The 22,133-nt window shown below is 35.4% G+C and overlaps 1 protein-coding gene across 12 annotated transcripts in view; it reads left to right on the plus strand.

Moving 5' to 3' along the window:
• Positions 1-22,133, plus strand: part of DGKB (diacylglycerol kinase beta) — a 408,855-nt gene that overhangs the window by 249,085 nt on the left and 137,637 nt on the right. The gene's annotated exons all lie outside the window — the stretch shown is intronic.

Consider the following 22,133-nt stretch of genomic DNA (forward strand, 5'->3'; position numbering starts at 1 on the left):
GAAATTTATGATCCACTTCTTGTAGAAGATACTGCTTTAGTTTTAAGACTTGGTGTGAATGTTTTGCCCAGTGCCATACTGAAATGTGAAGGCTAGAAAGGTTCCTTAATATCAGAGAAAGACTGGATTTTTTTTCTTGGGTTTTTGTTTCCAATTCCTTATATTTTTGTCCACATTTAGATTCACCACTGGAAAAGAGTAGTGCCATACAACATTCTCTACATGTGGATAAGCTCAAGAGATACTCTGAAAAACAGCTCCTGATCTTCTTCCTTCATTTTTGTCCTCAGCCTTCTTTGCAGCTTCATTAATTTTGGATTGGGGTTATTCACTGGATCCCAATGAAATAAAATGTACCATAAGCATATTGTAGATCTATGTCAGCATCAGGCTGATTCCTAAGAGAAGTGAAAGACATGTGAAGTTCCCCATAATTTGCAAAAATTGGTAGCTGGTAGGAGAGAGGTAAGAAAAGCACATAGAATTCTGCTGTCAGCCTGATCCATAGAAATAATGCATTAACTATCGTGCATTTAGTTTTGGAAGCTGGAGGATTGCACAGATTCTTGTCCATCAAAATTGTCTTGGGAGTTAACAGATATGTCAGTATAACAGGCTGGTATGTAAACATGACAGACAGACATATCAGTAAAAAGTGTCTTCATGAGTTCTGCTGCTTGAAAAACACTTAATATTCAGTCATCCACACCATTTTTAATCCGTTTTTTTGAGAACCTCATTGGCATAATAATCTCTCATAAGCAGTGCTTTTGATTTTTAATTTAGTGTGTTCAGCCTTCCTGGTCTTGCCATCTTGGGCAATGACTGGTTAAGTACTTTCTTGATATCTTCATAGTTCCTATTCTTCACCACTTAATCTCCAAAATTACTGTGTCTTTTTGAATAGTTCTAGCGTTTTGCCCAAAATTTTTGGTCTTTTCTTCAGATAGGAGTAGCTGTCATTTGGAGGTTTCTTGTGGCTCCTCATTCTGCATTTTTTTTTTCTTTCCCATTTTAATCAGTGCTGTTGTTTGCAACTCTTCCTTGGTTAGCCTGAAAAGATGGATGTCATTCATGAATCTTTTTTTTTCAGTAACCTCCTACACAGAATAAACATTCTGCTATCATCTCATGGTGTCAAATCCGTCATGGCTTCCACGTCTAAATAGGGCAAGTTTAGGAGAAATGGGCCTTCTTTTGGATTCCTGAACCATTTACACTATCTGCTGTTGTTACAGATGCCCTAGACAAACAGGAAATGTGAAAAGCTTTTACTTGCCCAGCTATGGTAAGTATTACAGAGGGCGGATGGATGTCATCACCAAATATTTATCCCTCTGCTTAACATGCAACATCCCAGTCATCTGCATGTGTATGTAATTTATTCTCCTTTGTGTGCCTTATCAGTTTAACAGTGCAGGCAATATTTGTGGTTTTGATGCCACTTAGTGAGGCAGACTTTTTTTTCAAGATATAATATGGAGAGGAGGTTTAGCAAACCATGTATATTTCACTTACTGAAAACTACTTGATAGTTTCAGCTCTGGGGGCAAAAGTATGTTTTGCTCATGTAAACTTCATCTCTGCTAGCCTATTTTACATATAGTTGTACTGCTAGTTCCTTCTAAGATTTGACAGGTTCTCTCTGTAAGGTTGAAATGTTCAATATGTTCAAGACATACTGCAAAACTGAAGAGCTAAAGCAAAGAGCTATTTTAGCAAGTCCTTGACAATCACAGCTTTGTTTCAGATAACATACTCCTTTTTTTCCCCTGAATTTTGTTTTCTCTTCCAAGCAAACTGCTCTCTTTTGGTCAGTTTCTTGTACTGCCTAACAGTAAGCAGCTGCTAAAGGTAACACAGCTTTTGCACCTCAAATACTCCTACGATTCTCTGTGATTCCTTTTATATAAATCTTGATAATCTGGAATCTGTAATATGATTATAGTCCATGTCCTGAACCCTTTGAAATCTGTAGTAGGCCTTTTGTTGTTGTTCTTTGTTTTGTTTCAGAGGCACCAAATTTGTCTTCTTACCTGCCAGATTATTTGGCATATGCAAAAGGCATCCATCAAGACATGTCTTAAAAGACTATAGTTGACAGTCTTTTGTGCATTCTACTGAGCACTGGTAGGTACATTATTGAATCAGCCCAAGTTATCCACAGAGAATCCAGTTTTCTGTACCAATGAATTTGTAAGGATGGGTCATTTAGTAAAACTAATTAAATTGCAGCAGGCAATGTTTTCTCTAAATATTAATACTATTGCTGGTAGATAAGCAAAAAAATCTTGGACAAGAGGATTGATGGTAATATAGAATCAAATATTGTTGTTTGAAAATAACATTTAGTATGTATCACAGGATTAAAGTTTATTATTATGCATCATATTTTAAAAAGCGAGCATGTTTTATTTTTTTTCTCAAATGGTTCAGTTCTGCTTACAGAGCTGAGTCTGTCTCTTGTGGGTTTTTTCTCCCCAACATTTAGAAAAATCAAAATGGTAAATGAAAGAGCAAGGTAATGTTTATGTTGCATGGAGATACATTTACTAGCAGGGAGCATTTTTAAGAATATCATAAATTACTTGTCAGTGTTTTAATTTGGAACTTGAAATTGCAGATGTTTGTATCAAAATCTTGATTGTAGAATTGCAGTTCATCCTGACAGAGGACAGAAACACTGTTGTTGTAACCTTTGTGTACAGTTAACAAACTGAGCTCTCTGCTAAACATACACAATGAAAATCTGTAGAGATTTAAGGATAAGAACCAATCACTGAAATGACATGTAAAATCATTTCAAGTAACTAATGGACACAAAGATAACCTAATCTTTCTTTGGCAGTTTGTAAGCAGAAAATTAATTAATTCTGTTGGATAAAAATAGCTGGTTAATAATAATTACTAGCTGCACTAAAGGACTGAAGAATTTAAGTGAAATTTGCTTTGCCAAATTATAGCTTTGGATCTTCAGACATAGCTGAGGCACACTGTTTTTAAAACTTCCAGGCAAAGTTGAATTAGAGCTGTTTTGTATTTCCATGCTCATGGAAAGATAAGGTTTTTAAAGCTCCAGGTACAGTTGACTGTTCCTAGCCATGGAGGTGTTCATGATGCTTTGAGTAAGTCCTGTGAACCTCCACAGCAGAAAAGCATATTGTTATTTTCTTTTTTTGGGGCAGTTATGTAATCTGGGAACAAGAAAAAAGAAGAGGATGTTGATACAATCCACGTGCACTTTTGCAGCACAGGCATAACCTAACCCAAACTCCCTTACCCAAAGCTAATTCTCTGTTCCTCAGCTCAAGATCTTTACTGCACACTATTACAACAGCAGCAAGCAACAAGTGAAAAGGGTCTGGGAAACTGGAGCCTGTTTTCATCACTGTGCTTTTTTTTTTTTTTTTTTTTTTTTCTTCTTTTTTTCATTTTTAAAAGTTGTTAAATGAAGCAACAAAGAAATGAACAGAGGAGTTCTCTTGTAACTCAACTATCTGTCATTTTCATCTCCAGGAGCATTTTTTATTTCAAGGATAATTTAGTGCAAATCTGGATTATTGATGACAATTCTCTATAAACATGAGCTTTTAAGATCAGGATGGACAACTGTTTAGACCTTCATGGCTGGGAATCATGCCATTACTACCCACAGCCGATGCACATACATGGCGATTTGGCTGTGTACCTCATGCCATCTGTTCAGATGGCATTTTGCCTGCTCACAAATTGGTTAGACCTGTGCCAAGAGCAATTGCTCTAGATGGTTACACTGCAAAACACTGCAAGTAATTCCTATTTTGTATGAAGTCTCTCTGTTTTGGACACCACTTTAGCACTTTGTTATATCCTGTGGACATACCTGTATACTGCAGTGATTAGAAATGGAAAATGATTGTGTGCTCATCCTAACTCTTTTAACTGCTGAAATTACCTTTTCTAAACCCTCAGAAGGGGAAAAAAGTACATGTCAATTGAGCGGAATGTTTCTCTTTGTTTTCTATCTGAAAAATATTCATTCATTACAAGTTGGCAAGAGCTAATCAAAAGCTCACAGAAGTTAATAGAAATATTTGCACTGATATAAGTATAGAGTTGTAAATTATATTTAAGTTTGCTTACTAGTGAACCAAGGCAAGTAACTTCTCACGGTCAGTTGGTTTTGTGGAATAAGTTTCTGAGAGGAGTAACAGGTTACAGGATTAGATTCAGCTGAGATATACAGTAACTAAAAGTTATCACCAAGTGACATTTATACAACCTATAGAATAATTCTGCTGAGTCCTCTTTATTGAATAGATTTCCATGTTATACAGTTGGCACATTTGTTGACAGCCTCAACTGTGAACCATGGAAGTGAACTTATTGCTTGCCAGCAGAAGCAGCTCCTGTAGGTAAAAGCCAAAGGATATTGGCAAGAAAACCTAAGCTCAGTGGATAAATATAGGACTTTATGTAAAAAATGCTGTCATCCTGCCAGTTTTCATAACCACTAAAATAATTTTAAAATCAAAACTAAAGTAATATTTTTTGTTTATAACAAGACGTACAATGTAGAATTCTGAGTATGTACAAGTGTAAAGTAATTATTTGCCTGTTTTTCTTTGAGTATAATTAACTGTAGGAGTATTTTTTTTTTTTCCTTCTGTGGACTTCTCCCTGTGCATGAATGTCACTGCTCAGTTTGAGCATGCTTAGTTGAATCAGGATGATATCATTTATGTGGGTGAGTTTCCATATATTGGTTAGTGGGAGATATGATATTTTGCTGATTATAATCTGGAAATGTTGCCAAAGCCCTTCATCTTAGTTTCACATAAGTAATACTGACTAGGTTTTGATTCCTGGAGAAAACCCAATGGGAAAGAGATGGGTAGACCTCAAAAAGGAAACCAAAGAGATCAAAAGTCAGATCTGTTTGGAGTGCAGAATGTAGTTTGCTTGTAATTTGGGTGGGTATTTTCTTGTTTGCACAAACCACTATAAAGATAAGATAAAGATAAGATAAAGTCCTTATTTAGAAGAACTTACAAGGTACTTTTAAGTTTATTACAAATTTTATATTTTGCAGCTGCTGTGTTGTGAGATGATGCATGAACTAATGACCAGAATCCTAACCACCTGAATATCTGTAAAAAAAATTCTTTTCTCATTAATTTAAAAGAGCCTATTGTTCGACTGCTCTTATTTCTCCCTGAAATTTTCACTTACAGAGCAGTTGATATTTGTTACCATGATTCAAACCATTTGGTTCTGTTACTCATAACAGCTGAAATGTTGTCTAAGGACATTATCAGTTTTGTAGGTTGTAGAGAATGCTTTAAAAGGTCCGTTACTGTGCATTCACACTACACTGATACAACCTTTTATCCCATTTCAGTATGTCGAGCAAGCAACATTGCATGTTCCATGTTCTAATAAGGGTTAATAATTCAAATTTTATTCAGTAAAAACAGATGACAAAAACTGTAGAGCTGAAAAAGATACCAGTAATGATTTTGTAAGTTGACACATTCGGTACTTTCCTATGTATCTGTAGTAAAGATGGTTATACTGAAATCTATTTGTTCACACTGAAGCTTTGTGGTGGTACCACTGTCCCCTCTGCACTGGCTGCACAGAAGAAGCTACAGAACTGGCAGGACGTACCTGTACACTGCAGCAGGACCATGAGGCTAAAAAGCATGATTTTACATCAACTTGTTTCTTCTCAGTAGAAAATTGTCTTCTTGTGGGAATGGTGGAACTTCACTCTCTCATGTGGCATAAACATACTAGCAATTTGATGGGCAATGTAAAAGCTGATAAATTCTCACAGGTCTAGTGTGCTCTGCATTCTCAGTTGAAAATTTGGCATTACTGAATACCAAGTAACCCTTTAGCTGTGGCATTCTGAAGTAATTTGAATAGCAGTATTCTTCAAAAATCCCTGAAACATTGGGAACTGATTTGTTTCACTTCCATGCAAATGAACAGGAATTTTCCTTTCCCTTCACTGGGAGTTGACCAGCACAAAGTAACATTTATAAGCAGAAAAAGGAGAGATTTTTTTTTCAGCTCCAACAGGTTCATTTTTAAAAGCCACTTTGCTGTAACCATGTAAACCTTCGTAACCCTACAGTTGGTTAACCCTGAACTTTAATGAGTCCTGATAAGAAGCCAGTCAGTGGATATCCATTTAGCTACTGATCTGAACTCCAGCTGATTGTCCTAGCAGCTGTGTGACTTCATTACCATTAGAAAGGCATACAGCCAAGCCAGCTGGAATCCAAAGAGGCTACTCAATTCACATAGCATGTCAGTTTTTTTTGGTTTACGTATCAGAATTACAAATGACCAAAAAAAACCCAACTGAACAAGAACAAAAAAACCTTACAAAAAAGATTCTTTATGAACACACAGTGTAAGTCAAAGTTTCAAGGCATTATTATACCAAGTAGAAGCTATTCTGTCATACAGATGTTGGGGTTTTTCATGCCATGTTAGAGCTGTTAATATCTCTTTAATGAAAATTAGACAGAACATTGGCACTTTGGCTATAAACACAGATCGATCCTATAATTCCTCATTTCTTAGTAAAGAAAGCAACATTTTGTTGTCTTTTGTACTAATGTTTTCAAAACACATTATTAGCTTCTCTTACTGTTAGCAGCAAATAACGGCTGCTGCTCTTGGACAATACAGGTTTGTGAAAAACACCCAAAACCTGTTGTAATTAATAGTATTTAGCTGCTAGAGACAAGATCACTGAGGAATGGTTCTACTGCTGGCTGTGGATATTTTTTTAAAGCATAGAATGGTACAAAAGCCTTGACATTGGCTTGCATATACAGCAGACAATAATTTTCTGCTAAAAAAAAAAAAAAAGGCAGCAAAAAATACAAGGGAAGCAAATTGTAGTTTATAAGGAATGAAGGATGACCTATGAAACTACAGAACTTCTTTTAGATGGATGCAGACTCACTTGAGTACTGTGTGCAATTTTGGGTCCCGTGATTTAAGAAGATTGTTTGGGTGCTTACATGCATCCAGAGAAGAACAGTAAAGCTGTTGCAAGAGCTGGAAGGCATGTGCTGTGAACCTTTGTCTAGGTTTACGAAAAAGAGACAGAGCAATGACCTCATTCCTCTCTATTGCTTCTCGATGGAGGGGAAATGGAGAGAAGGGTGCTCATCTCTTCTCCCTGGTATCCCATGATAGGATTCATGGAAGTGGTGAAAAGCTGAGTCACAGGAGTGTTAAACTGAACATGAGGAAACATTTGTGTAAGGGAAGAGCAGTCAAACCCTGGAACTGGCTTCCTAGCGAGAGAGATGGTTGAATCCCTGTCCTTGTCAGTGTTTAAGAGGAATTTGGACAAGGCTCATAGTAACATGCTTTAACTTTTGGTCCCACCTGAAGGGTTCAGGCAGTTGGTCTAGCAGACCATTGTAGGTGCCTTCCAACTGTTTAGTTCTACTATTCTAAATGGTCCTAGGAGCTATTTTCCTAAGCTAGTGCCTAAAGAAAACTTTTATTAATGAATCTATTATATTCAAGCAAATGAACAGGAAATAATTATATGCTTGAAACTTAGGGCAACATCCCTACTTCATCTTTAAATTCTTTTTCCATGTACTGTGAAAGTAATCCATGCAAAATGGACCAGAAGGACTTTCTAAATTAATTCCTTCATTGTTAGTCCCCATATCAGTCTGCTCTGTCCCCTGCATGCTTCCATCAGAACAATTATGTAGGGTAAATTCCACTGGTATAGAAAACAGGTGATGGGGTCTATGTAATCTTGCATTAGAAGGAGAGGGTTGGTGGTCAATCTATGTTTGCTGTTTCTTCCAATATAAAAACAGGCACCAAATGAAGCTACTAGATTCCAGTTTCAAGGCAAACAAAAGAAAGTATACAGCATGTAATTAAACTACAGTACTCTAAAGATGAGTGCAGTTCATTGGTTCAAGAGACCATGAAATTCATGGAAGGGTCATTTGGTAAGAACTATTCAGCAGAGACCTCTGGCTCTCAGAGAATGTTTCAGTTTAGAAGGATCCTCTGGAGATCCTTAGACAAACATCCTACTTGTAGCAAATCTGATCAGACCACTTTCCTTAGAGACTTCTCTAACTCCAAGAATGGAGATCCCACAACCTGTCTAGGCAATGTTTGACTTGTTGCCTTTCATCCTATCCTGTGCACCTCTTACAGTAGTCCATGTATCTTTTCTGCATCAGGTAGCTTTAGACTGCAGTAAAGTCTGCTGTCACCAGCTTTCTGTGAGGCTGAACAGGTTGCTTCAGATTCTGCTCAAGCCTGCCCTGAGCAGCCCTCAGTTGAACATATTATGGTATCACAGAATCCCAGGATTGGTCAGATTGGAAGGGACAATAGTGAGTCATCTGGTCCAACCCAAAACACATGCACAAGACTGTGACCAGATGACTTTGAGTGTCTCCAGTGAGGGAGACTCCATACCCTCCCTGGCCTGTCTGTTCCAGCGCAAGGTCGCAGTAAAGAAGTTTACCTTCACAGAAGAAGTTATTCCCCATATTAAGGTGGAACTTCCTGTGCATCAGTTTCTGCCCATTGCCTCTTGTCCTGTTGCGCGGCACCATGAGGAAGAGCCTGGATCCATCATCCTGACACCTTCCTTTCAGATACTTAGAGATGTGGTGTGTCCATGTCCTTGTCTTTCCAGTATTGGGAAGCCCAGGACCAAAGAGTGCTCTAATTGTGGTATCCCACGTGGTGAACAGAGGGGAAAGGCCACTGCCATGTGCATGGATGGTGGATACAGTCTTTCTGGTGGAGCACAGGATGCTGTTGACTTTCTTTGCTGTGAGGGCAAACTGGTGGCTCATGGTCACATTACCGTCCACAAGGACCACTGTGTCCTTTTCTGCAGATCTGCTTGACACTCAGCACTAGCTTGTATGGTAGCCTTATTCCACCCAGATCCAAGTCTTTGCATTTGCTTTTGTTGAAAGTCAGGAGCTTTTTATCAGCCCAGGTTTTTTAGCAGATTTGGGGAGCCTGAGAGAGTGTACTGGGTAAGTACCACTAGGTGCTTACCTTTTGAAATTTTGCATTAAGAGCCCACTTTTAAGCCAAACAGAACACAGGACACTGGACTAGATGGAGTCACTGTATAAGCTCTGCTAAGGTTTCTGAAAGAATAGATGCAAATACCTCCGTGCAGGTCTCTGGCTTCCTAGCCAGTGGAGGAATTTTCCTGGATGCTCCAGTGAAGAGGACATAGTGGTAGAGCCAGATATAGTTGAATCATAAAACATGGGATTTTGAGTCAAGTTTTGAAGTAATTAATTATACAGAAGTTTGGGTATAGATTTGGGAGTTGGGTTCTACTCTATGTCTAAGACTCTGAAAGGTAGGTGTTGTGGATTCTTTATGTCATTTAAGTGCCTCAAAGAAAACAATATTCCAGAGATCTTTAAAGCAGAAAACTTAATGAGGCCTGCATAGACATTTAAAAACAAGTCAGTTTGTCAACACCTTCACTTTCAGCTATGCACTGTATCCTTGAATAGTCTGTTGGTACTTTTTAAGTAATCTTATCATTTCCTTTGGAGTCAGAGAAATTTCAATATTTTCAAATTTGTTTCTTGGGATAGTTATAAATATATAGATACACATTTTGTTTGTTTGTTTGTTTGGAATTTTTTTTTTTCATTTAATATACACTACAGGAGTAGTTGAGGAGTAGAAGAAAGATTTCTAGTGCCTGAAATAAATGTCTTCTCCCTTCATATAAGAAACAACATGACCAACTAACCAAAACCCCAAACAAAAAAAACTCAAGCACAAAACCCCACCCAACCCCCCCAAATATAAAATAATATAATAGTTCAGCTGTGCAGTTAAACCTAAACCACATTTGTAGTAAACTTGATTTCCAAAAGATTTTTATTAATGAGATACATTTAAACATATAATTTAGTCCATTCATTGTCAAAACGGTAATTTTAGCATTAGCTGTGAATGTATTTAAATAATTAAATTATTACTTTGCCAACAGCTTTGTCTGTAAATTCATGGAAATTTTTTGTCATGAAGAAAAATTTGAGAACCAGACTTTTGGTCAAAGCAAGAAGAAAAGTATTTTTCAAAATACTATTGGTATGACAAAAGTGCTCCCCTCCCCCAAGTAATTCATATCTATTTCGTGCTAGTATGTTGACCGTCACAGGAATGAAATTATCTTTATCATTAAAGGGTTAACTTTTAGGTATATGACTGCATCCACAAAAGGAGGAAAAAGGGAAATCCAGGAAACTCTGGAATCATATTTTGCACCAAACAGAATGATTGCATAGTTGTTCAGAAGTTTGTAAAGTAGATATGCTTAAAGGCACCTATTGTTTCATGCATGCCAGTTGTAATTAAAAACAAGACTTTCATGTAAATACTCTAAATAAACATAATTACTTTTGTATTCTAATTTTTTTCCTGCATATTATGGCTCCCAAGTTGATTGATATTACACTTTGCAAAAATTTTGTTTATCATAGACTGTAGTTCTTAAAGGTGAAATTTGAAAAATGCTGTTTCTAAAGGAGAAAAAAAAGAGAAGGTATTAGGTTAAATATTAATTTGAATGTCTACAATAATGGGTACGTTTGCTATTTAAGGAAATCATTATTCCACTGTGCAGTCAACAAGAGTATTGATTAGAATTAATTCACTACAAAAAGTCTCCAATCATTTTTAACATAAGTTTTTCCTCTTCAACAGTACCCTGAAGCTTGTCTTTTTTGTGGTCAATTTAGCAACAAATTTGCAATTAATCATTTGTTGATTGCAATGAATGGTCTGTCGATAATATGCAGCTTACATTGCTAAAAGGCTTATACAGAGCTTTATTGTTTTCCTTTTGTCTTGGGAACACTTTGTCTAGCTGTGTTTCCTAGAATGGATTTTGAATAGATATTTTGAAGTAACTCATGCCAATTTTAAAGAGACACCACGGACTGCTCTGAGAGTATTAATCAAGATATGCCCTAACTTTTCTCTGGCATTGCAATATTTGGACATCTGTTCTGACTCCTTACATGTGAAGTAGGACACATTGGCATAAATGAAGGGTTTCATTATCTTAAATGTCATAACATTTGTTTGAATTATTTTGTGTAGGTTTTAAATGCTGAAATTGTAATCTTGGGTTTTTTATAGATATCTTTGTCCTTTCAAAAGACTATAAAAATTGAAGCCTTTTAAAATTCCATCCATAATTCTGAAAGCATAATTTACAATTTATGCAATAACACTGAAATTGATATAGATGATGGTTTAATAATTTTGAACAGTGTAAGTATTTTTACTAAAAGAAATCTAAGGAAAAAAACCGCTTTTTATTCCTGAAACAGAATTGTTGTTACGGATAATGTATACACAAAGGCCGTTATGAAACGCCTCTTTGAGAAGCATTGACATAGATTAATTTATTTGGAAAGTAATGGCAGTCTGAATGGCAATTTTCATTTTATCAGAAAGAAAGTGGGATTAGCTCAGTTGCTTAGAGCATGGTGCTAATAATGCCAAGGTTGTTGGTTCTATTCCTGTATTGGTCATTCACTTTAAAGCTGAACTTGATGATCCTTGTGGGTCTCTTCCAATTCAGAATAGTCAGTGATTGTGATTCTGAAATGTGTGTTCCATCCGTTGTCCTTAAAAGAGTGTCTCAATAGTATATTTCTTCAGGCTAGGAAGTGGCTTTGAATACAGTATATGTAATTGAAACTAAAAGAAAGATGAATTCTGGTTCCAGGCTTTTGCAAATGTTTGGAAACATTTTGTTTGCACTGATCTTTAAATTGCATATGTTTTTAATAGGTTTTGATTGTTCATTAGCAAAAAAAATGCTCAGTAGTAAAAGTAGGATTTAACTGATTTACATTGCCCTTATTAATGCTATTATTATACAAAATAGTTGCAAACATTAAGATAATCTTACTCTGATATAATATCTGATGTCATATGGATGTGATATTTATGCTTGAGTAGAAGTTAATATTAACAACATTTGTCTTGGCTAACATTATAAGGATTGCTTTTTACAAACATCAGCAAGACAAGTGTCTGCTTACTGTGCAGCAAATTTGGGAATTCTAGCTTGTCATTTAGTATTGATTACATTATTTAAGTAGTTGAGCAAAGCAGCACTTTACAAACAGGTGCTCTTTGATTTGCAAATTTTTAAAAATCTAGGAGCAGCTTGCAGCCTACTGCATTGTGTTTTTTTAAGGTGAAAAATTGAAAGGTGATTTGACTATGCTTTCATTGAGACCAAAGATTTTTTTTTTTACATATTCTTTCTCATGAAGCAAATTGATTTATTGTCAAAAAATGATGTGGTTCTCCATCTGTAAAATATATTTATAGCTTAACTCTCTGGCCTAGAGTTCAGAGAAACTGCCCCATTCGTGTTGTTTGCAGTGAAAATTTGTGGGCCTAACTTTGACTGTATGGTTCACTTGTGTCCTGAACTTAGTCTGCTTGTCCTGCCTCTCCACTTAGAGTGTCTGCACCCTTAGTTTGCTCTCTTGGGGAGTAACTTTGTACTGTAGATTGTTAATTTGGGGAATTGTACCCTAGTATTTAGTGTAAACATCTTAGTCTTCTAGGAAACCTCATATATGTTGGCGATCCTGGGTAAATGGGTCTTACGCAAGAGTTTTTATGCAGATATAGAATCCTCCCAAACAACTTGAGGCTGAGAATAGGATCCTGGTATAATATATTCAAAGCTACCATGAAAGCCCTAAGTTGCTAAACAACCATGACGCACTGAGTCTGTCCAGATGGTTAGGCAAAAAGCATTATGCAAGTGCACTCTTGGGAGGGGGAAATTTTTGCTATAAAATTTAAGGAATTTCTCAGTTTTGCTACTTCTTCACTAGTCTCCTGCAAATTTGGTTCCTTGGGATATGAAAAGGCAGAAAAAGCATGTCTTTGACCCTCTGTGAGGGATTAATTCGGCACTTTGAAAGCAATTTGAACATTTTTATATCTGGGGTTCAAAATTCTGTACATGTTAAATCATGACAAAGGGCTTTAGTGGAGTTTCCTGGGTTTCTGACCACATCAAGAATGTTATTTTATTTTGCTGTGGGATTGCTTAATAGTGAAACAGTTTCACATAAACCAAGAGTGAAATACATAACTGGTAGTTTCTAAAGTTCCTGGATGTTTTTCCCATTTCAGTGGAAACCATTTTGAACTTCATGTTGATTTTGTTAAAAAAAAAAAGTTTACAATTCTCAATTATTAGTGTCTTTAGTACAATAAAGAACAAGTTTTTGTTGTTCCTAAGTATCAATATTCTGGTAATAACCTGTAACTTATTCCCTTTATTGCACATGATGGAACCTCTCTATGGAGTAAATAAGTATATTTAACCTCAAAGCCTTTTAATGTCCAGAGTCTACAAAGATAGTTGTACTGCATAACCTTTCTATGTCGTGCTCTGGGTAGATCATCACTGTAAAACATTTTGCATATCTAAATTACTTATTCAAAGCACCTATAGAAAAAGCTTGATTTGTTTTGGAAGGAAAATATACGTGAATTAATTTTGTAAAATTTGAATTCATCTTCCACAAACACATGTTTGTATTTGGACATATTTTAACACTTTTCCATATATCCAAATATTGAGTCCAGAAAAGGCTTTTCATTTGCTAAGCCGTAGCATGTTTAGGTTATTTTTTAATGCAGGTTCCTATTATTCATAGAGAAAATTTATTTGAGTCCCTAAATGCTCAGTAAAAGGGCATCTAGTTCCATTTTTTAGTCTATTTCATATTTTAGATAGCTGTTACTGCAAAGTCTGGGCTTTATTTAACTTGAGAGCAGCTGATATCAAACACTCTTCATATGAACTAATTATATTAAGTCACTGGGTTGACATATTTGAGAGAATATTAACCTCTTGTTTTTCATGAAAATTTTGGTCATTGACATGTAGCATGGGCTGGGTTTTGCACTTCAAAAACAAATGTGACCACTTACACTGTGTATGAAGATAAGTACGCATTCACCTTTTAAGTTAAAAATTTGATTAACGTTAGCAGTAAAACCAGTATGTGATCAAGATGATCTCTTAGGGTGTAATCTCTTCTATCTAATATTGTTATGAACAATTTAATTTATTTCTGCAGTACCTTTTCAGAGAAACCACTCAGGTGTGAGTGAACTTGGCATGAGTAGCTCGTATGAATCTAGCTCTTTCTTGGAGGCTTCTTAGTTGGCCAGGTATTTTCAGACTTACTGTTAAATAGGTTTGTCTCAGTTTGATATATAACTCTTCTCCCATTTTGGTATTGTTGCCTTCCCACAGCTGCCTCACACTTTGACAGATCCTTAGGGTCTAAACTGGGTCTCAGATGTTTACTAATACAAGGATGTGGCTGATATTGGTACAGGGGAAAAGAGGGAGTAAGCTTGAAGGAACCTCCACAAAGGTGGGAATTAGTAACCTTATTCACCTTAGCAAGAAAATTAAAGAGAAGGTTTCAGAAAATATTTGATATTTTTATGCAACACAAGAGCAAATGCAGATATTAAACAAAAGTTAAGAAAGTTACTTCTGGGCCTTTGAGACAGAACAAACGGGCTATATGAAATATATAAGGGAGAGGATCTTAAAAACTTTGTCGTAAATCAGCAGAGAGAGAGAGTGAATGTCTGTAGATAAATAATCCAACATCTAGCCCTAATTTATGAGTATGTTAGGGGTTTTTTATAAATTAATATTTGTTTGTCCAATAGGAAAGATAATAAATAATATTGTAATGCAAAAATTTAAATTTCAAATAGAAAACATAATGAATGAGGAAAACAGTGACCTTTTTCAATTAAGAGAAAAATATTCTTTCAGAGTGTAAATCAATGAGAGATGTTTTAGTGGTTTGCATATTTCTTATAAAAATAAATACCTGCTATGGAAACAAATGAATAGCATAAATATGTATTAAAATTATAAGTCTCTGTTGCCAAGGCTTTGGCTAACAAGTTATGGGAAGTTGCTAGGGAGAAGTCAGGTAAACATTTATTATTTGATCCCTATCAAGCAAATGAGTGCATAAAATGGGTGGCGATACATGATTTGGCTTGAACCCCATCAAGGATTTCAGAGGACTGCTCAAACTGTTGCATTTCAGGCATACCTTCATAAACGTAGGAAGCTAGGTGTGCTCAGTTTATTGTATGATTAATAACAAAAGATCTTGAAATGACAATTCAGGACAGAAACATGTAGACCTGCCTTTTGGGAGAGAGTCTTTCCAAAGAGCTTTCTTCTAACTCTTCAGCATACTGGGAGGATGGGGAAATCGTCCTGTCAGTTCAGGCACCTAAGTTAGGGGCCTACATTCAGCCCCTGAGAATGCTACTCTAATGCAAACTTAATCAGTGTTCAGAATAAAAATACTCAAAGGGATTTATGTTTGCTTGGGGGTTTTGGGGAGCTTTTGGGGGGTGTTTTGGGGTTTTTATTATGAGAGTGTTTGAAAAATCATGTTAGAATATAATTTTTCAAGACACTACACAGGCAGTTATTCTTTATCCCAAATTTGCTTTTTTCTCTAAGTTTTAATATGATGATGCCAATTAGTATTTCATCAAAGAAATACTTACTAATTGAGCAAATCACTCACTTTTCTCTCCTAAGAACTGCAGAAGTGCTGGGCATGAAAGTCTATGCGTTCATTTCAAGCTAGACAGGCTTTTAATGTAAACTTTGCTTCTGTGCTTTTTATTGAAGACACCTGTGAACCATTTTTATTTGTCTGAAGAACATCTAAAGCAACAACCAATTGCATTGCATAGTGTTGCCTATGTTGACTTTCTTCCTAAGCTGTGTCCTTGATTGTGTTCTGCTCATACTCATTTTGCAGGATAATATGGGGGTATTTCAAAATAGTTCTTGATCAGCAGTTATCAGAAATGCTACTAAAGGTTTACCACAGAGATCTTTTTAATATAGAAGATATTTAATACACTGTCTATATGGCTATGTTGGCTAATTGCCATGTGATCACTTTTCTCCTTCTCTTTTTAGTGACCACATAAACACTTAGCATGGACCTAGAAGAACCCTTCTCTAGTTACAGTAAATTTAGGGTGACCAAATATAAAGCAGGGAAAGATGTAGCACAGTGTATCCTCACCAGAGATCATCTTACAGGGTGCATGTCCTCTGCATTGCATTGAGTCCTGGGGCACATGACACATCTGGTCTGATAATAGCTTGTCTTACCTCCCGGTCTTGCACTTGATTAATGACTTAAAAATATAGGTACATAGGAATGTATTGTCAATTTCTAAAACCCAAAATAACTCCTCAGAGAAAGTCCTTGAGATCCTGGTACAAAGGCTTATCTGATAGGACTGCTCCCTACACAGCTGGAACATGTAGTCACCCTGTATAAACTGATCGATAGTAAATACCAAGGAGTCAGTGGCTGTATGTGCCCACAGTTTATAGAGTTATACACAGGCAGAACATAGGGGTGGCTGAGTTTTTTTTCCACGGACACATTTTTTTTCTGCACAGTGGATTCCATTTTGTGTCTCTGTAGAACCGTCAGAAACTCAACAGACTTCTGACTTCACGTAAAAAGGGAGATTAAATATGCTTACCTCTGAAGGCCTGTTTCAGTTTTTTTGTTTATCTTTTCTAGATATACCATCCTCTGGTCTTTTGTCTATCATTTATAAATACTGTGGTTCTGATGTTCTATCCTGGGTTTTAAGATATTGCTTGTTTAACTGAGTATTTAAAGTATGAACTTGACTTAATTGTTGACTTAGTAGAATACATGTACTGCTGAAATGTATTTAAACTTGACCATCACAGTATATCACAGGCAAAATGCATAGCATTATCTTCACAGTTCCTGTGTTCTGCCTGAAAAGCCAGGAATACAAATTTCTTGGATTTTTGTTCTCAGATTTTTTTCTTAAGAAAGTGAATTATCAGTATCTTTTAGTGAAGCTGTTCTAAGAAGTGCTTGTAATCTTATCTTGCTCTGACATTTTCAAACTACTGTCTTTCTCATCTATACAGGCCCAAAATATCAGTAGAAACTAATACAATTATAGTACCTAATGTTTCACCAAAACCTAATGTATTAATAATTTTTTTTTAAATTCCTTTCTCTCTCAGGTTAATTATTGTAATTTAATCAAAAACCTGGGAGTCAAATGTGAACTGACAAGTTGATTCAAACAAGGCAGAACCTTAAGCATCTTGACTGCCTTTTTCTAGACTTGGTCATTCAATGGTTCAACATGATTTGTTTATCTGAGATTGTTATTATGGGGTGGGAAATGCTAAAATGAAGGGTGTACCTCTGTTTTTTTTGTATTTCATATATATGTACAGAAAGTAGAGTGCAGAATTGTGAGGATGTTTGTTTATCTAGAAAATAATTATCTAGAAATTAATTTTAAGCCACCACAGCAAATTTTCTTCATCTATTTTCAATGATATTTTTTGTACATCGGTGCTATACCACATTAATTACTGATGTGAGCTAACTGGTTGTTCATGTTAGATTTGCATTCTGATCCAAAGATTACAGGTTGCTGAATTATCCCTTAAGCTTCGTAGCCTTGCGGATCCATTAAGCCTTAATTAAAGAAGCATCTTAGGAAAAAAATAATCAGACCATTTGTATCCAAAGAAGATGCACACTGGTCATTTGTTTGTTCACCGGCATAAAAATTATTGTTTAATGGAAATTTTAATCACAGCAAACTTATAGACAGACATATATTAAATGCATTAATCTTTCTATAAGGTTATTCACAATGTATAAGGTTACTCCTCTGAAAAGACTGCTTCAGATTGCTTTCCGGTAATGCTAATACCCATTAAAAAGATGAATATATACGTGTGTAAGTCAATCATAAGGTATTAAAGAGGTGTAGCAACTTAAGCTTCTTTTCTTCTTGGCAGGTCACTTTGAGAAATGTCCTAGTTCAATTAAAATATTTTTTCCATTTCCTAGGAATAGATTCAGATATGCTCTGTCTGTTCTCTATCTTATCTTCACTGTCAGGATTTAAAACAAACCTGAGTGAGGTATAAGGATAGCCCAGCTGCTTCAGAGCCTGAACAGGTTCAAATGTAAGGGTGCATATATGTGTGTATGTCTGCATGTTCGTCACATATATGTCCTGGTTGAATACTTCTGTGACATAAAGATATATTTTTTAGGAGTCTGTACAATTTTGTAGAATTTAAACTCGGATAATCTGCATATTCTGTTGTTCAAATGCCCGTTCTTTCATCTCTTGTTTCTAAATGCTACAGTAGTGAGTGGAAACCTTCTAAACAAGAAAGACGTACAAAAGAGCAGACAGTCAGACAGTGTGGCAGTTTCTTTCTGATTAGATTGGTACTGTGAATTTAGTTAAGAAAAAATATCATGGAGGCTATTGTCATATGTCATGTGAATGACTAAAAATATTGTATATCTTAAAAAAAGAAATGCTGAATTTTAGAATAGTACCGTAGAACTCAAGTATTCGTATAATAGTCTCAAAAACACAAAATTGCCTAATTGGCTGCTTCGTTCTACTTTACATGCTCTGTATGCAGCATTAATTTGTGCTTATCATTGATTCTGATGCAAAATTGCTCCTGGAAAAAAAGCTTAATTTTTGGATGATTTAGTGAAATGTATTACAATTAAAGGGATAAAATGAGCTCTGTGACTGAAATGTGGATGGAGGGAAAGGTGATAGTTTCATATTAGAGTGATGCCATAAGACCTTCCTTCCCCTTTCATCTTGCAGCAACCTTGACAACATTGTTTCTCCTCAGATTATTATTATTAATAATTAAATTTTTGCCATTTTTAGGTACGTTTGTATTTACTTACAGTGGGTTACTCATAAAACTTGAAAAAAATTATATTCAAATATAGTAATGCTGGAAAGTTGTATTTCAGACCAGAATGCAAATCAGTTTACTAATAAAAATTAATACATGGATCCCAGAGATTATATTAATTATAAACCAATATCTGATTGTTGAATGATCATTCTTTTAAAAATCCTGTTCTCTTTGCTAGGTAATAACCTGAACCATGCGCGTTAGCTTTACTGAATCTTGGGTTTTCTCCTTCACATCAGTTCTATAGTAAAATACAAAAAAAATTTCTCATCTTTTCCTGGCCATTCACAATATAAAGTAACAGGAAAGGTCAGCATATTTTACAAACTATATTTGGTTTGCCATACCGTTACTCTGTTTCTGTATAGTTAATCAGGTTATTTTAGTGTAGCTTTTGACACAGAAAATAATTTGTTTTTCCATTGGTCCAACAACAGTTGTATGTCTAAACAAGTTGGGCTAGATGCCCCTGCCTGAAATGGGTGAATGAATTCTGCTGAAATCAGTGGTGTTACAAATGTAGCCAAAAATCTCACAATGAAGAGATTTTGCTCTCCTCAGCCAGGAAACTTCTAATGGTTGTTCCTCAGGATTCAGGGATGACATCTGGTAATTCCAGCAGCTTTAGGAAAGACATTCCTACTTACTGTCAAGTTCTTACTACTTTCAGTTCTTCCCATTGCTTTTAATTTACTTATACCAGTCTATATGCTTCTGTCTTAACAAGTACAAGAATACAGACATTGGAAAACCAGGAAACTAAGTGTAGTTTCTTGGGTGGGTTTTATTTGTTTTTTTGGGTTTTTTTGGGTTTTTTTCTCTCATATCTTTTTTTTTTTTCCCCTAAAGCAGAGGATTGTTGTCCTTATGCACAGCCAGCATGGGCTGGTTTCAAGGTTTTTTTTACAGTGAGGAATTAAGGTTGAGAAGAGGTTCTTATGCTGAGGAATCTGAGGACTCTACTTGGGATTCGACTGGGGATTCGAAAGAACAGATGGAAAGCATAAGCTGAAGGAAGCCTCAGCAGCTCCCCTACTTTTGAGCTTACCTGTGTGTAGTTGCTTTTCTGGTTTACAGTTCCCATCAATAAAAGCATCTCTTCAGCAGTTTTTTTAGTGAAATTGACCTGACGTGTGCCTATCTTGTGCTGTGCCTGTCAAAATTAGCTGGGTGTATTACTTTTTTACCTCTCTGTTCGTTAAGTCAGTTGATTTATTTTGGAGTCAGAAAATATTCAGGGAGGGGAAAATTTTGATCAAATCAACCTTGCATGGAAACAACTGCCTGTTTGCCATCTGCAGTGGGCATTGATCCCTAGCTTGTTTGTGCCTTGCATTTGTTATGCGTGAGTAAGCACATTAGTCTTTTCATTTCATTCATTAGACAGTTAGTCCTTGATTAGTGTTTCCTAGTTTCTGACAAAAATGCTACTACTCCTTTATTCACTTTGTCTTGGGTCTGTCTTAAGCTTCAGTGTGTAGAAAATGAATAGTTAACTGCAATAGTCCTTTCATTTCTTTTTTATATGAAACTGGCTAACAAATATACTTTTCTAATGCTGGCGCATCTAATGCAGGATCAAGTATGAATGATGGGTCTTTCTAAAGTTAACAGAGTTATTATTTTAGTTCAGCTAGCAGGCATTGTTTAGAAGTGTGATGTCTCAGGGTTTACTATCAGCTTTATTTCATCCGTCTCCAAGAACTGTGGGATCACCTGGATACTTGTGGATATTTGCCTTATAAAATTGCACATAAAAATAAATTCAAATTAAAAATGAGTGGAGTTTGAGAATACAGTACTGAAAGCTTCAGATGACAGTATGAATGACAGTACAGAACAATAAAGCATTTTTTGACTCACAGCATTCACTTGGGAATTTTGCTGTCCTTTCCTTGCAGAACAGTGAAATGTTGAATGCCAATTCTATTCCTAAATATAATAGAAAAATACATGAATGATTAAGTGTTGTGCATAAAACAGCGAACTATGTACATCTTTAGAAACTAGATAATATGGTTATAAAAAAATTGAGTACCTTGATGGAGTCAATACATTTAATGTTCCTATTAACTGATTCAATTTGATCAGTGCTCACAAGTTTTGCCTAAAAATTCTATACTCTTACATCCTTACGTAGATAGTGTGTGTAAAATTTTGTGAATTATGTCCTGCTTTTTATTAATAATTGTTAAAGTTTATTTATATATATCAATCTATCTGAACAATTTTACCTTTGAATTTAATGGTGTTAAAGTTCAACATTTATCTTTTCAAGACACTCTTAAGTTAGTAAATGAAACTTCGAAGGCTGGACCGGTCAGTTCCCTGGTGTGTGCCCTGCTTAAGATTCTAGTAAATAAAAAACTTCTTTAAACACAAAGTGTTGAAGCCATGGTTTATATTAGTGGGTACCTTTATATCTGCAATAAATGCTTGTTTATATCTGATTTAGATTAACAGTGATTGGTTTAAAAAAAAATTATTTTGAACAAAAGTTTTAGTCATGTTTGGAGCCCTTAATATAAATGATTTAAGTATTTAATTTGGGAGCTTTTCCTCCAAACTTGAATTCCCATTGTTTGAAAATAATTTAAAATGTTGCTATATATAGGCTTATACTGAATTTAATAGTTCTCTCAAATTTTTAGGCTTTATACTTCCATAATCTTTTAAGTTGGTAAGTAATAGGTGGGGAAGTTCATATATATACATGATGGTTGGTTATAGTGACTGTTTTATTTGTAGTTTTTCTCAAATGCTATTTGCATGGAATTCATTAAAATTTCTTACAAACTGAACTAATTCTTCTTATATTTATATTCATATATATCCAGATTTTTAAGAGATAATTACAAAGACATGATCCAAATAGATTTCTCTGTGTTTCCTATCCGCTGCAGGTCTCAAGAGTTTGTGGATTTCATACTCTCACAATTCATTTAATACATACATTGAAAAATTAAAGATAATTCCCAGTTTGTACAGTTTTAATGATTACTATGAGAAATAAAAATTACAGGATTTGGATTGGGAAAAAAAATCTCTTCATACCTCTAAAGGAGATACAAAAAATGCTTTGAAAACTGATTCTAGCACATCAGTTCCAAATATTCTATTTTCAGCAACTCTCACCAGCACAATGGTGGGATTCTCTTCTAATTGATACACACTTAGAAACATTTCATACAGCTATTTCATTTCACATACATGCTATTTG

Source organism: Chamaea fasciata, unplaced genomic scaffold (genome assembly GCF_029207755.1).
Source record: "Chamaea fasciata isolate MVZ Bird 193981 ecotype frontalis unplaced genomic scaffold, bChaFas1.0.hap1 SCAF_1, whole genome shotgun sequence".
Classification (NCBI taxonomy): Eukaryota; Metazoa; Chordata; class Aves; order Passeriformes; family Sylviidae; genus Chamaea; species Chamaea fasciata.